The sequence below is a fragment of the Camarhynchus parvulus genome, chromosome 2 (assembly GCF_901933205.1).
Source record: "Camarhynchus parvulus chromosome 2, STF_HiC, whole genome shotgun sequence".
In the NCBI taxonomy this organism is placed as follows: domain Eukaryota; kingdom Metazoa; phylum Chordata; class Aves; order Passeriformes; family Thraupidae; genus Camarhynchus; species Camarhynchus parvulus.
The window spans coordinates 74,485,616-74,499,938 of NC_044572.1; positions in this window are offsets into that span (position 1 = coordinate 74,485,616).

A 14,323-nucleotide genomic window follows, 5' to 3' on the forward strand; every position below is an offset into this window, starting at 1 on the left:
CAATAATGATCGTGCCCAACAGCAATAATCTTTTAAGATGCTTTTGTTTATTGGGAATGCAATATTCTTATTGTCAAATTTACTCATTAATCACTGAAACTCTGGTGGTATCCTGTAATTTTCTATAACTAACCAGAAGTAGTGGCAATAGTTCCTAATGAAATCCAGCTGTGCTGCAGTTGTCCAAAATCAGTATTTCCGTGATCACCTCTCTGAATAACATTGTGCTCTTGAATTTTGCACAGTTTCTAACCAGCAAATCTGCCCAATGATAATATGGTTCTGATTAATTTTATTGAATGTAAATCCAAATGCTGATCAACTTCTACATTGGGCCTGATACCAATTTCAAAACTGGTATTTTATTGCAGTTGCATTAACTTTTATGTAGTGTAACACTGAAAATATCAAAGGAACTGCTCTTCCTTTACACCAGTAGGAGGGAAGAGAGCACTACCATCTAGTCTTGCTTTTTAGAGTATACCATTTGCTTTTTTAAAACCATGTACTTAGTCTGTATTTCGAGCTATAATGTTTTATCTTTTACTAAGCAATTTGAAGTGTTAACATTGAAAATATGCTTTAAACATAAAGGTACATTTAACAAAGCTCAGTATGACTTTCCCCTGGCATGAACTAAATTAATTTTTCATCACTTGGGAGTATATCTTCTTGCATAATAAAAGCAGATAATTCATTGATGTTTAAGGGTATTCTTGAAGAGCTAGAAGAGAGTATTTTGAATGGCTTTAATGCACTGAAATGCCTGCAGTTTAGATGATTTCCAAGGAATTTCAAGGCAAACAAGTAAGCAAGCTCTACTCCTAAATAATTTCATTTTAATCAAATCTTCTTTGAGAAATAGGTGTGAAGCAATACTAATTTTATTGGGTTACAGCAGGTGACTGAAATGGGCAATATTTACCACAGAACATAGGAGGCCAAGCCTGTGAGGTGGGATGGTGTATGTGTGGTTTTTCATTTATATCAGCTCTAGGATGCTCCTACCTGTGCTTAGCTTGCTCCCTCTGTGGGTCGCTCCTCCCAGCCTTTTTGGCTTTATGTTGGGTGGAGAAAGAGGTGCAGAGCCTATTTAGTGAGTTATCCTGTCCACCTGGACAGTTTAGAGATGTGCTTACAAACCCAGGGCCACCATGGGAGATGCAGCCAGTACCAGCAGTTCCTGGGGTGTGTGCTCTCTGCTTATCCCAAATAGGCACCATGGTGGAATTCGGGCTGTGGATGCCAGGGGATTGGTGAGCAGGGGGAGCTGGGAGAGGCCCTGGCAGGACTCTACCCTATGCTCAGGAGGCACCACAACATCCTGGAGCACTCTGTCTTGATTTCTCAGCCCCCCTCAGTACCTATCTCCAGTCATATCCTCATTTCTTCACCAGGAAGGCAGGACACATCCCCACCAGCCTGCAGGTATCTGTTGGCTCCATCAGGTGTTTTGAAACATGTAGAACAGTCCTGCAAGAACTTGAAGAGCTGCCTTGGATCTAAGACTGGTTTACAGAACATATGGCTTTCTTCTATGCATAAAGCAGGAAATAATCAAATATCTTCAGTAATGGAAAATTATTTTCCTGAAAGTATTTTGACTAAAGTTATCAGTGATATTTTCTTTATAGCTTTTCATTTGTTTGTTTTTTGATCTGTAGAGCTGACTTTAAATGTCTTTACTATTTAGTCCATAATTTACTCAGTTTAAATGACACGTTATGCATCCCAAAATAAGTTGCAACGCAGTCATTCAGTCCGTCTCTTTTCTTATTAAATTAATCATCTCAGAGTGACCTTTCAAAGGTCTCCTAGAATCCAAAAAATCCAGCAATTCCCTGAGAGACAAAAAATGCTTTTATATCCTGGTAATATGATTTCCTTATAGCAGTTATACAGGTCACTGGGATTACGCACATTCTTGTAATTAAGATTATGCTTAAATACTTTGCTAGTGCACGTGCAGAATATATCTTTCATCTTTCTTACTTTTCTGCAGTAATTATGATTCCAAATTTGACTAATAAACTTTTTGAAAGTTTCTCAAACAAAACTTATTTTCGGTAGGGAATCATTACATTTCGACATGGATAATTTTATTGACATCAACAGCTTTTTCTAGGACATTTCCGTCAGGATGTGCAATAATTATTTGTTTATGAATACTCAAGGATGAGAGATTAAAAAAAATGTAAGGGGAGAAAACACAGGTTTATGGTTCAGAATATAGAGAAATCCTGCTTTATGAAATAGAAAGCGAATCTGGTAACATTATGAAATCTTCAGGCATAATTTGATCCCGAGGCCCTTCAAAAAACAACCAAGGAATAATCCAATCAAGATTGCTAGAAATTTCAATGTAAGAAAAGGAAATGGAGTCTTGCAAAACTGAAAAGAAGGACTTACAAAAGCTCTGGAATGGAGATAGGATCAAAGGAAATGCGATTGAAGAAAAATAAAATGAACAGAAAATTGGGAGATTTAGTGACTACATGAAAATGGACCAAGTTTTCATGAGGTGCAGTGCAAAGGACCAAAAGAGGCCAAAACTAAGCTCACAGATGCTGCAAAATCAGGAGAAAAAAATCACGGAGGAAGACACAACTTTGAAGGGAAGATATGAGAGACATGGCATGAATACAGAAAAAAATTAAAAAAAAAAAAAAAAACATAGCTGCCAAAGTGAAAGCCATCAAAAGGCATAGGATGTCATCAAGTGCAGAGACATGGACCAAGATTGCCCAATTTATCTCCACTGAAATCACAAGATTTGGTTTCCCTTACCAAAAGGAAATTCTTGGAGAGTTCAAAGGATTCCACAGTATCTTGTTGAGTATCTCTGTTACTCTCAGATGATTGTAGATGTATAGGTTGAGAGAAACAGAACCTCTTAGCCCATATTCTTTTAAATAAAAATGAATTTAGCAGCAGCTGAGAGCATTTCAGGAACCTGACAGGATCCTCCAGCCTGAACTGTTGAGGCTGACAGGAGGGTGTTATCAGAGCCACTACACCAGATTTAAATGGCTCCAGGGACCAGAAACCACACAGAATGCAGGAAATAGTCTTGGTGGACAAGAAGCTCTTCATGAGCCAACAGTGTGTCCTTGTGGCCAAGAAGGCCAGCGGGATCCTGGGTGCATTGAGTAACGGGTGCATTAGGAAGAACGTTGCCAGCAGGTCGAGGGAGGTGATCCTGCCCCTCTGCTCAGCCCTGGTGAGGCCACATCTGGAGTGCTGTGTCCCATTCTGGGCTCCTCAGTGCAAGAGAGACATGGAACTCCAGAAGTGAGTCCAGGAGAGGGTGAAAGAGATGATTAAGGGACAGAAGCATCCCTCTCACAAAGAAAGGCTAAGGAAGTTGGGTTTTGCCAGACCTCAGAAGAGACAACTGAAATGGGAACTTCATCACTGATATAAGTATCAGGGAGAGTGTCAAGAGGATGGGGCCAGGCTCTTCTCAGTGATGCCAAGCAACAGACCAAAAGACAACAGGCACAAACCGATGCACAGGAAGTTCCACCTGAATATGAGGAAAAAGTTCTTTACTGTATGGATGCCTGTGCCCTGGAACAGATTGCCAAGAGAGGGGGTAGAGTCTCCTTCACTGAAGATACTGAAGAACCATCTTAAACAATCCTGTGCCATGTGCCCTTCTTGAGCTGGGAGGTTGGGCCAGATGACCCACCGGCGTCCATTCCAACCTCACCCATTCTGTGATTCTGTGTTGCATTTTTGTACTGTTCTCCAAATTCAAACTTAACTGTGAGGCATAACAATTTATCTTACTTGATCTCTCAGTTCCACAATATGTTTGAATTTCTATTAGGCTTTGGCAACCTGTTCTTAAATGTAGCACATACTTTGCTCAGTGATTATGATGATAAATTCTTTGTAGAGGGAATCTGCAGGATGAGGCATAGTGTGAGACCGCTTATGAATCTCCTGGCAAATAGGCAGGACTCTTCCCTGTTTCTCACAGAGCTGTCAAAGAAACAATTAATGTGTTAGTGTGATCTTACACTGTAAAGCGTCTTATGCTGCTGGCAATAATTATGTGACCCAGCTGAGTAATTTTTTTTTCAAAAGAGAATGAGATACCAGATAAATTGCAGCCAGTGAAATCAATAGCTTTTTATGCAAGGTCTGAAAGGCCATTTTCTTATGCTTTCCCTCTTCTGTGGAGAACAGTCATCAAAGTAGCTGAAATATGTCTGCAATAAATGCATTCATTTCTGTAGCTTTGATATGGACAACAGTTTTATGCTTTGCTAAGGAAACAGCAGGTCTGCTTTTTCTATTCCTGTTTTACCAAATTTCTTTTACCTTGCATTAGGAAGTATAACCTCTCAGGAAATATGGCTGATATATGGGGACACATGAAACTTGGGAGACATTATTATTCAAGGACAGAATAACCTTACTGATGCTAAATTTTCATGACACCATGTGTTCCTGTGTTCTGCGTGCTAACAAGACAGCACTAGAAAATGTTTGAAGTTAACTCACACTATTGCTTCTTACCTAGATGGAGAAAGGAAGCATGATTTTCCTCAGAAATTTACTGATCAGCTCATGTCATAAGTTTCCCTGTGCCATTTAAATGGTGTAAGTAGTTAAAAATATTACTCTGTTTCTGAATTAAAATTAAAAAGCAAATGTAGCAGCATGGGGTTTAGATGGGGATGCTGCCACCTATTTCCCAACAAGCATCTCCTGGGGAAAAGCCACTTGGGTAAGCACTCAGGCAAAGCAGTCAAGTTCACACACACCACGCTCACCATGGCTAGCTCAGCAAAGAGAGGCAGAAGGACCTTTTGTATGATAAATTCCAGTGAAGGTTTATTCCAGAATGCCAAAGGGAAATCAGGGACAAAAGACAAAACCTTGTGGTGTGCACAAGGTTAAATATGGGGTCTGAAGGTGCAGGGGCTACACAAAGGGCAGGGCAATGGGCATTACCCTACAGGGAAGACGGGGCGGGCCACCAGGGATATCACAACCAATGAGGAAACAGGGAGACCACAAGGCTTAGGGACATATGGGGAAAGGAACTGGGATGGTTCTAGTGTTGTGCAAGGCTCCATGGGGGAAGTTTTCTCTTTCAGCCTAGGCGGAGAATCTATGGTATATTCTTCACAGGCAAGGCCCTGGGGATTTCCCTGGAGAGTTCAAAGGATTCCACAACTCCTGTTTTTTCTTACTATGAAGACTTCCCCAATGGACTTCTGCAGACACTTAACTAAAAAGGGAAACATAAGTAAAATGATAAAAACAATGATTTCAATCAAAAAATTCCTTAAACGAAAGATGAAACCCATCCTGTCAACCTTCATTGTCTGAAAAGTTAATTGAATCAAATGCATGTGTTGGTAGACTTAACGGTGTAATGAGCAGTTTCAAAGATGTGATGCTCATGTGAAATTCGGATAAGAAGTTCTGCAGCCATTATCTCCAGTGAGCTCTGTCAGATGTCTGAGGATGTGTTAGAATAAGTTATTGTGGTGGTTTTTTTGCAAACATGACAATGGTAGTAATGCAATCACTAAGCCTGAGAAACTGTGATGACTGGAGATAGCTTGGGGTTCATCTTGTAGTTATTTAGCATTGTTAGAACTAAAATTTTACTGATGTGTTTGCTAATAACTAGGATTAATAATCTGTCTCTTTTATATTACTCTGACATCAGAATACTGACACATTTATGGAAGAAACTGAATATCTAATAGAGTGATGTTACAAGGCAGGAGAAGAAAGGCACCAGGGGTCTTTGGATTAATCCCCTATGTTGCAAATTAATCATGGCCTGTGTCTAAATCCTTTCTAAATTAATTTTTATATCTATATCCTTCTACTATTTTCAGAGTTCCTCAGTTTTGAACAGCAAGAGATTGAAAATTCCTTATTCTAAATACAATTCCATTCCCAGAAGCCTCTGTTTTTCAAAGCCTACAACAATGCAGTTCTAGCCCTCTTCTACTTGAGTGTAATGAGACCTATGCAGTTTTACTAACTGCCTCTGTCAGTCATATTTCCCTATAGTAATCTTAGAACACACTGGTTAATTTTGGACGTGGTTTAAAACTGGTAAAGTTTTCAAAGTTCTATTTTCAAAGATTCCTACATATTTTTTGAGAAGAATAGCTGAGTACAGCAGAGATGAAAACGAGTGACCTCTGCTGAGAGAAAAAACAAACAGAAATTAGTCCTGGAGAGGCTCATCAGTGTGTGTGTATATCTCTTTGGGTTACCCACAGTGTTCCTCTCTTTTTGCCTGATGGAGTTGTTTTGGAGAATTGACTTGATTCATTTGAGGTATAGAGGGAACATGCAGTATTGAATAGGACAACTAAGGACAGGAATCTTACTCTTCATGGTACAAAAAAATAAAAAGTTTTGCCTTTCCCATGAAACCTTACCTAATGGTCAGATAAAAAAGATAGTGCATCAGTGGCAACATTCAGTTTTCTTGTTTTCTTTTTTTTTGTAATAAAGATGAGTTAGAATGAGCAGTCTTCTGCTGTTCCTGAACCATGCTTAGGGTAATTTGTCTTCTGAGGTTTGTGACTAATGGCTTAAACATGACAACATTCACAAGTGTTTATTTCCATTTTGCAGATTTATAAGGGAACTAAATCTGTTCTATGTAAACAAAGCAAGATGAAATCCATGTTTATGATCTATGCATAAAAAATGTAAGGAGAAGAAAAAAAAGGAAAGAAAGCTAATAAAATTGTCTTAGGGCCATAGCACTTTCACTTTGAAAACAAGCATAAAGTCTGGAAGTTAAAGCTTGCCTCAGGCATAGTGCAGAATATCATGAGGCAAATTCAGAAGCTAGAAGCCTCAGTCCTGGATCTTTTTGATATGTGGAGTCAGTGTAATATGGCAGCAGTGTCCTCTTTCACAATAAAGTTGTATTGAACACAGGTTAACTGAGAATGGTGTCTCTTTTCATGCATCTTGAGCTTCTCCAAGACAGCAATGAAAGCCTAAATAAGGAAATTCAGAGTAATAGCAATACCAGAACATCAGCAGAATAAGAACTGAGGAAAACCAGTCACCACTCATCACTGTTTCAGCTGCTTTAGCCATTAAGTCTAAAGAAAGTATTAAATTATAAAAAAGATAATATTTTTGAAACAAAAACAGGGACACAATTATTCTCAAATAATTTTGGAATAAGGATGAATGTGTATTTTATACCATAAGAAAGTCATCCAAACTTTAAAAATCACAGAACTAATGATGTTTATGACTTAGGCTTAGCTTAATATAAATTAATTGCACAGTATAAAACATTTTATATCATATACATACATATCAACATGTTATATCATATATAACACCTCCTTTTCAGGTTTCCACCACTCTTTGAAGCTTTTTTTGGTGTTCTATTCCTAAACTGTATCACAAATTAATAAAAGTTCCTTTTACCTTGAATTTAAATTAATTTTGGTTATTTCTTAATAAACAAGAGAATAGCAAATATGCCTTATCACTTCAAAATATAAACCAGCTAGCTGTTTTCTATAAAAAGAGTGTCTCCCACTCCCTGCCCCAAATACAAATTTTGGGCTGTATTTTATCAATGCATAGAATGCAGTACAATTTGAAATGAATGTGTACTTTGGAAAGTAAGAGAATTTTTGCTCTGAGTGATAGAAGAAAGAAGTGCACTGTCCTTGAAACAGCAAGTGCTAGTCATTGGAGCATGTGACATCCCAGATGGGAATACTATGGGCTCTGTTTTGTTTTGCATCTGAACAGTCACTACATTGAAATCAAATGCATTAATTGATCATATTGATTACAAGTAAATATTTGATTAATCTAAACTGTCTGATCTGCTGAAGTATGAAAATAGCTGAAAGCAAAATGCCACTGAAGTTTCCTTTCACAAAGCTAACACACTGAGTAGTCATTTCTTAACACATCCTGGGGACTTAACAAAATATTTGATCAATTTTCTTTGTATTGCATCACAAACTTAATTCCAACAGTTCTTCAGCAGAAAAATGCTAGCAGCGATTTAACCTTATGTGAGTTGTGAAGCTGAATGAGAAGGTAGTGTGTCTTCTGTCCTCCACAGAGAAAACCTCTCCATGTTAACTCTAGTTGTGATTTTTCTCTTTGAGCGTAATGTAATTAATTTCACAATTATTTTCTTCATCTTACTAAGAACAGTGCAGATAATTGGTGTTTGTTCTTGTTTAGAAAGTTCAAAAATTCATATACTATCCTTATGAGGGAAAGGTAGTGTTGAATTCATTTAGAATGAGAGCTGTAACAGCATCAGAAAATGGTGGATTTTTTTTTTCTTTTAATGTAGTGGGAGGAAATAATGACTTTTGTTACTTTTCTCAGCTAAAGGCCTGGTGGTTAAAAGCATTTTGTGTTTGTTTGCTGTAGAATTCATTATCAGAGTTTTGTAATCTTAAATTAATCTCCATAAACCTGATGATAATTCCTGTGGCAGGTTTGTGGGTGTAGAGAGAAGGAGGCAGAGCACTTGATCCAGCTTCCATGGTTGCTAGGGCAAGAATCTCATTGTCTCTAGAATGGGATTCTGTGAAAGTAAAACCATGCATAATTGCATTTTAATGAGAGTGCAAACAAGCAGTTCACCTGAAGGTACTGGAAGGGTTGTTGCTGCACATTCTCTTTTTCATGTAGTGCCTCCCAACGGAGGTCAGCAAGCTCCAGCAATTATTGCTGTGCAGCCTCTCGAGCTCTTTGGTGGCTGTTCCTACTAATGCTTAAAAAACCTCAAGCAAACAAAACACCAGATCCCCCAAAAAGCAGAAAAAAAGTCCCTATACCTGCTCCCTACTGACCACTGCTTGGGAAAAAAAAGTCCCTATACCTCTTACCTGATGAAAACTGCTTGTGTGAAAGAAGATTTTGATGGATACACCAATGTATCACAGCTACTCCCAATGGATACTGCAGCAGGAGAGGTTATTTGTAGTTACTGTCTTTGAGTGAATAAATATCAATTTGCATGCCCATTATGAGTTTTTGCAAGCATAATGTGTGCAAAAGCATTTATGTCAGGCACAGTGAGTTTGCCTATAAATCTTGAAAGCAAATGTTAAGAACAAAGAAATGTTTGAAGTTCTGAGTACATAGGGAAACAGGTTGCTTAATGAGCTGCACAGGGCTTGAATGCTTGCAACACTATTTCCTTTAGGTTTTCGTTCTGATGTTGTCTCAGTGTTTGAACTTGTCAGATGGTATCCTAAGTGTAATAACTGACTTTTCTAACAGATCTGTTTCCCCTTTCTCTCGTCTCCCTCTTGGATGGAAGAAGTGGGATTAGCTGTGCATTGTAAATTTTTTTTATCTGTTACTGAACATGAGCAAACCAGTTCCTCCATGAGACAGTTTGTGGATGTTCAATTAACCTTCCTTCCCAGGTGAACATTTCTGTCCCTGTACTGTGCCCTCCATTCCCAAGGTGGAACTGTTTGTGGGGCTGTAATATGAATCTGAAGGAGAGAACAAGTGTGGGTTAAAAAGGAAAAATACTGTTTAAATGTAGATTAGTTTCCATATTGCATAATGGTGACTTCTCCTGCTATACAGATACATGAATATAACTGAAGGATAAGAAACTATGTGACAAAGTATATGTTTCTGTCAGAGGTGGTTTCACTCTTAAATGTTTGTTTCACTGTAAAACTGTCATCTTGCAGGAGTCACTGGGGTTCTGCATATCCATGTTCTGTGACTACTGTGAGTAACACAAACAAGGGGATACCCAATTGCCACTTTTTCAATAAACAGATTTCTGATAAATAGCATGAATGCAGACAAAAATAATCTTATATCCATCTTAATGTTTAATAAGGATTTGCAGCCACTGAACCTATATGAAAAAAATATATGAATGTAGCAACATATAAATACTATACAGATTGTGTTAAAAAAATAATTCTGGCAGCGGAATTTGCTGCTGTCATTTTTATCAAACTGAATTTGGCAGGTGATCTGAGAGGAAATTACAGTCAACAATAAATATTATAATGAAAGCATGGGTAAGGGCTGTTGTAATATTCTAATTAAAAATACGTGATGCATTGCAACATTTCTAGAATAAAAGACTACTGTAAAATGGAAAACATGGCAAAATTCTTTGGACTAAACATAGTAGAGTCTTTTTTCTTTTTTTTTTTTAATGGACTTGCCCAGAGCATAATAGCTGGTTTAATTAAATTAAATTATGTAGCACAATAACCATAATAATGCCAAGCAGAGAAACAAAACTTAAGTGTCATAAAACATCTAATCAACTAGGTATGTTTGAAATGTGAAACTACAGCCTACTCATAAAAAACCAGAAATCACATCATAATAGTTTCAGGTGGCTAAATATACTACTAATTGTTAAGGAGCTCTTGAGACTTAAATCAGAATTTTTAGCACTCTGAAAGAAATTAGAGTACTAAGCATGTAGAAAGTCCTAAGCTAAGATCATGTAAGTGTGCAAGGATCCTAAATGAACTGTGATATGTCTCAAAAACAAACAATGGTTCTCAGAATTCTGTACATTAAACTTCCTACAAATATATTAATTGATGAAAAAATAAGATTATCATAACTAAATTTTCTTACATTGGCTAAGAATTTCCAGGTTAAAGCATAACAAGATGTGTAATAAGATGCCAGAGCATCATGGCAGGTCCTGGAACTTTTTCACATAGGGCAACAGTGGAAACTTCTGAGAAATCTAGTATAGTCATTGAGCTGTTCTTCCTTGTCTGGTGGGATACTATTGAGAAAACAGATAACTGACACATTAACTGTTTCAGTTTACATTCTCACATTTTGTTGAAGAATTAATTGATTTTGTCTTCTTTTTTTTCTGTATATTTTCAGTCTTCAAAAAACAAGACGGACTAAATTCACCAGGTTATCTCTGTTACATGGTCAAAGAAGTTAGCATTTCCTATTAAATAACAGGGTCTACAGCACAATCATTTAATTTTTGTCAGGCCCTAGATAACAGCTTTAAACCAATCTTAGGTATTTTAAAGTTTTCACCTTAACATTTTCCATCCCTCAAGATGGGAAGAGCTCTTTTTTTTAGCTCTTGTTTTGTGTATGGTGAACTGTAAAATACTGCAGAAGGCTACATGAAAGCACAAGTGAGTAGATGACATTTGACCTGAAGCCCTGCAACTATTGTTAAAGAGTCGGTGCTGTGCTGTGGCTGCTCTGTTGTGTTTTCCACAGGGCATTTGGCCTCATGACATGCTCAAATTGAGCAAACCTTCCTCAAGTGTCACTCTCACTCCCTTGAAATCTCTGCCAGCAGGGTTCATAGTAGTTTGTATCTCCATTCACATTTGGGAAATAGATAGCAGGGGATATTTTAAGAGATAAGCAGCTTCTGGAAATAAGCTCCATATCATCCCATCAGGCCTCAACTGGTCAGGCAACTCAGGGTAGATGTGTGGAGTAGATGTGGGGAGTAGATGTGTTTCCTTGATGATGTGAAACCGAATGAAGATAGATGGGTTCTCTCTCTTTCAAAACTTTTCAAGGAACTGTAGATGTCACCCAATGCTTTCAGTGCTCTCCTGTGTCCCTTGATATGATTAACCACCTTTCCAAAGCTCTGTAAATCTCATGAGCCCCCTATTTTCAAGATCTGAAAGGTGTTTTTTGTTTCCCGCTGGAGCTTATTTTAATACTTTCTAACAAAGCAATATTTTTACTGTTGGTTTCAGTGCTCTGTTTACTTCAACTAAATGATAAATAGGCCAATCTCAGGGGTATCTGAGATGGAGCTGGAGAACTCTATATCTTTTTGGGGAAAATAAAGGAGACTTGGAGATTTGGTGATGGGAAAAGCATACAGAACTCATCCAGCCCCCGAGGAATAAGCCGCAGAAAACCTGTCCCACAGCACTGACTACATTACAGAAGCCCTGTAGCTTCTCTTAGATTCAGTAAATTGCCTGGTATCTGGGAGGATGAAGTGATGAGGCCAGTCCCCATTGCTGAGCTAAGAAAACTATTCAAGCTTCCTTCTGTTCATTTTTTCCTTCTCGGTATCATTGATCAGATGATCAATGGAAGAAGGACTGTGACATGAGAAAATCCATTTCTAATATCCAGAGCTGCGTGTGAGCTATTACTGAATTCATAATAGCTGTCTGTCACACTGCCCAGGAAGTCCCAGTCATTATCAAGTCAACAGTTTTCAAAGCATTCTGTGACTCAAAACACAAACATAAAAATGTTAAAAGCAATTTAACAAAATGCCTTAACATAATGTATCAGCAATAAGACATGTGATTTTAGTTAGATTCATAAGCTTAAATATGTGTAAAATTGTGTTTGATGGGTTTTATGTTCACAGGACGAATACTATGATCTCATATAAAACACAGTATTGCTTTTAAACAAAGCTGACACCCTTAACACTCGGAATTGTAAAAGATCTCCTGTTACTTAATACTGGATTAAAATATGGTTATAGACCTAGAATTTGGATAGATCCTATAGAGACTACTAAAAGTCAGAATTGATACCATTGCAGCACTCAGCTGCATTTTTTGCATATTCACAAAGATTTCTTCACAAAAAAATCACATATGCTTGGGAAACTATCATGTTAAAGGGCCCCAAGGAGTTTCAAATGACGATATGTGCTTTAAATGTGATCTCAAATAATGCAGGTAGTTATCTGACAACTGAAAAAACCCAAAAATTTCCTTCCAAACACAATTTTGATCATATTTAATCTTATGAATCTAACTAAAATAATGTTTCTTGTTTCTGATCCATTATGTTAACACATCTTGCTAAATGGCTTTTATAATTTCTATGTTTATGTTTTCAGCTCGAGTATATATTACAAAATCACTGTTTCTACACAATTATTTGTAGATTTCCTCTTAATATTTCTCCCATTTTAAACATCAATATTTGTATTTCTTAGAGTATACATGGCTATAAAGGAAACTATACTGCTTAGGGTAATGATAAGTTTCTGTTTTCCAAATTGCTTTTCCCATGACAAAACCATTACTGTAGAATTTGTATTGCTGCTTTCTGTATAGCAACAAAATGTACTCATGTCAGGAATATGTATAAGTGCCTTTTTTCTCTTTGTATAGAAAATAAGTAGTTTTTTCATTTTCTATTTATAATCCCTAAAAGGAAAACCACTTTCATGTTAGTGCCTTGATGCAGCAAAATAACCAGTAACGAACGAAACATATTAGGATTTTCCAAGTACCCACCTGACTCAGGGTCTTTAGATATGCAGAACCTTCTCCAAGGAGAGATGAATGTTACCCTGTGGTTTCTACTGGCCTTACTGCTAAATTTTAATATTTTTGTTCAATCTCTACCCTGAGAAGATGGAATGAAAATAAGTATTAATATCACGTTGAAATTCAACAAAAGATCCACATCTGAATTGTATTTGTGCCTTTCAAAAATTGCAAGCCAGCATTACAAAGCACAAAAGCTCCTCCTGAGTGAGACTTATGCTCCTGGAATTCCACAGGAACTTAACCTAAACTGTGATTTGATATCATATTCAAGTAATTAATGTTTTCAATGACTTTGATGTGGAATTAAATGTAATCTCAAAACTTGAGAAAGTTAAAATATTTTGAATCATGAAGATCATACCTCTGTAAGCCCTGTAAAAAAAAGGTAAATAAATTTTCTAAGCACAGATCACAGAACTGGCTTAAACCATAGATGGCAGTTGTTGACTGATTTGAATTTTGAGAAGTAACATAAACCTGAGTTTTGCAGAAACAGGATGTGACAGCTGCTTAGTATCTTCCCAGCGTAATAGTTTGGAAGAGCTCAGTGGCAATCAATTTGCAAATATCAGTGATGCTTGGGGTGGCTCTTGGTGGGTGTTTAAGGGACTTTCTCTCTGCAGTTCCTCACAGACTCCAAGGAAATAGAACTTGTTGGGTTTGGAACATGTTCACTGAGGGGTTCAGCATAGGCAAGAGGAGAGAATTCCCTGTCCTTTGCAGGATCTGAAAAGCAATACAAAGCAGGTCAGTAGTAGGATACGGGAATTCAGATTGTGGTTGCACACACTGATGAACCACACCACAAAGATGAGCTAGAAAGGGAGGATGAGGAGAATGTTGGGTTAAGGAAGGAGAGAAGAAGCTGAGACATGACATCATAAGAATTAGCTGAATGGTGCAACCAGAGGTCAGTAATCAATGCCTTAATGACCTGATGATCAGTGACAAAAGGTTCTCTGATGGGGTCCATACTAGGACCAGGACTGATTAATATCAACATTAATGGCATAGACAGTATGGTTGAG